Source organism: Penaeus vannamei, chromosome 20 (genome assembly GCF_042767895.1).
Source record: "Penaeus vannamei isolate JL-2024 chromosome 20, ASM4276789v1, whole genome shotgun sequence".
NCBI lineage: Eukaryota > Metazoa > Arthropoda > Malacostraca > Decapoda > Penaeidae > Penaeus > Penaeus vannamei.
This window is the reverse complement of record NC_091568.1, coordinates 12,441,944-12,444,443: the sequence shown is the minus strand read 5'-3', so window position 1 is coordinate 12,444,443 and position 2,500 is coordinate 12,441,944. Positions and strand designations below refer to the sequence as shown.

General features: G+C 36.0%; 1 protein-coding gene across 1 annotated transcript in view; it reads left to right on the top strand.

Annotated features, from left to right (window-relative positions):
* LOC113803955 (metabotropic glutamate receptor 7) overlaps positions 1 to 2,500 on the top strand; it is a 126,438-nt gene that overhangs the window by 107,448 nt on the left and 16,490 nt on the right. The gene's annotated exons all lie outside the window — the stretch shown is intronic.

Here is a 2,500-nt window from a genome sequence, read left to right as displayed (position 1 = left end):
CTACTACTACTGATAATAATAATAATAATAATAATCATAATAATAATAATAATAATAATAATAATGATAATAATGATAATAATAGTAATAACAATAATAATAATAATGATAATAATAATAATAATATTGATAATGATTATTTTAATGATAACAATGATGATAGTAATAATAATAATAATATTAATGATATGATAATTATGATAATAATTATAATGATAATAATAATACTAATGATAATAATCATAATAATTTACCAATAATAGTGATAATACTGATCATAATGATTATAATAATAATAATAACAATAATAATAATAATAATTACCATAATAATAACAATAATAATAACAATAGTAATAACAAATGACACACAATTGTCATGACGATAGCAAACAATAATAACAAAAGCAAGGATAATAGTGATAATATATTCAAGACGACAACAGCGATAAAGAAATCTGCGAAATCACATCAACTATATTCACAACGGCAGTGATTTCAAAAATGCAAGATTGCCCATAACATTCACAACAAGATACTCGGCGTATTTGTTTTCATTCCCCCTTTTTTATGATACGAGAAAGACAGGAAATAAACAGCAGCGCAATGCATCAAGACCAAAGACCCATCGCAGCCCGGGAAGTCCAGACGAGGCAGCCAAGAAGACCCGAGACGCGATGGCAAAAATAGAACGAAATCTCCCGCTTTGGCCGACCTTTTTCCCTCCGTCCTTGTGTAGAATGGAAAACGGCTATTTGTTTAGTTAATGGCCGCTTGGTGTTATCGTCTATAACTCACGTCCCGCCCGTGCCAGCCGCATAATACCCCCCTCCCCGCCTTTTTTTGGGTGGGTGGGTGGGGTGGGGGGGAGGGCGAGACTGCAGTGCTCTTTGCCCGGCCGCTGGATCGTCCTTGGAGGAGATTAAACACGGAGGGGGGGGGAGGAAGGAGGTTCGAAGCGTTCCGAACTGATTCGATCTTGTCTTTGATGCGTCTGATGGGATTGAGTTTATAGTTTTTTTGTTTTTTTTTGGTCGAACTGAGGCGAAGTAAAGCGAAGTGATCCTTAGGAGATCTGAACTGAACCGGAGCAAACCTACATCTTCGAGTAAGAATGAACCAAAACTGGCCCTTCTTTGGCGAGCAGAACTGAACCGCTTTCGACAAGCCAGGCACAACACAAACGGATCATAATTTGGTGAACCGAAGCGAATTGAACCATCTCACGCTAACCAAACCGACCCAAACCTTCTTCGGCAAATCTAAACCGAAATGAACCTCACTTTCTTAGACGAACTTTACTAAGACGAAGCGAACTGTCCGAGAAAAAGAGAAAAAAAAAAACAAGTAGAACACCCCAAGTTATTTATATCTTGAAAATAAGAATAAAAAAAAAGAGAACAGCATACGAACAACGCACCAGTAGCCATTAGTAACAGTAGACTCTATAGTGTTTACTGCCCCTTAAAATATTTGTTCCTTTTGTTTGTCCAGAGACGCCTCAAAGATCCCGCCCAGGTAACGAGCTGAGACGTTGTACAAAGAGCCGGTTTTTTCATTCTTATTTCCAGGCTTTTGATGTTTTCTTATCATTTTTTTCTTCTTCTTTTTCCTTTTCTTTCTTTAACATCTAATATTTCTTCTACTGTCACTGTTACTGCTCCTACTACAACTACTTGTACTACTACTTCTATTGCTATTATTACTGGTACTACTACTAATGGTACTACTACTGATTCTATTACTATTCCTATTACTTCTACAACTAGTACTACTACTAATGTTGGTACTGCTACTACTTTTGTTACTACTGCTACTTCTACTACTACTACTGCTGCTACTGCTACTACTATTTTTTCTACTACTACAACAACTTCTACTGCTACTGCAACTATTATTTCCTCTACTACTACTACTGCTATTACTATTTCTTCTACTACTGCTACTTCTACTACTACTACTGCTACTACCATTCCTTCTACTATAACTAATACTTCTACTACTTCTACTACTACCACTGCTACTACAATTTATTTTACTATCACTACTACTCCTGCTACTACTATTATTGCTACTAAGGCTACTACTGTATCGTTGGTAGTAACTGTAATTACATAAGTGAAGATGATGATGGTAATTTTACTGATAATGACGATGATAAGTAGAAAGAAGAAATGATAAGAATTCTAAAATAATACATTACATCTTCCTTCACCTTTCTTCTTCATTTTCCCTTATTTTCCTCTCTCAAACATTTCGTAACATTTAACTGCTCGAACTGACCCCCGAATGCATCACGATTGTCGCAAAATCTGAACCTGAATTCATTAAGTCTTTTTGTAAAGTCTCGGAAAATGGAAATTTACGATCCGGCAACCCTGTGTGTAGCCCGAGTATTAACTTCTCCGAAAATGGCCATATATTAGAAGGGTCCATGTTGCGCCCTCGGTATAAATTAAGTGCAAGTCGTTTTACTTGAATGGCACTCTCTCTCTTTCTCT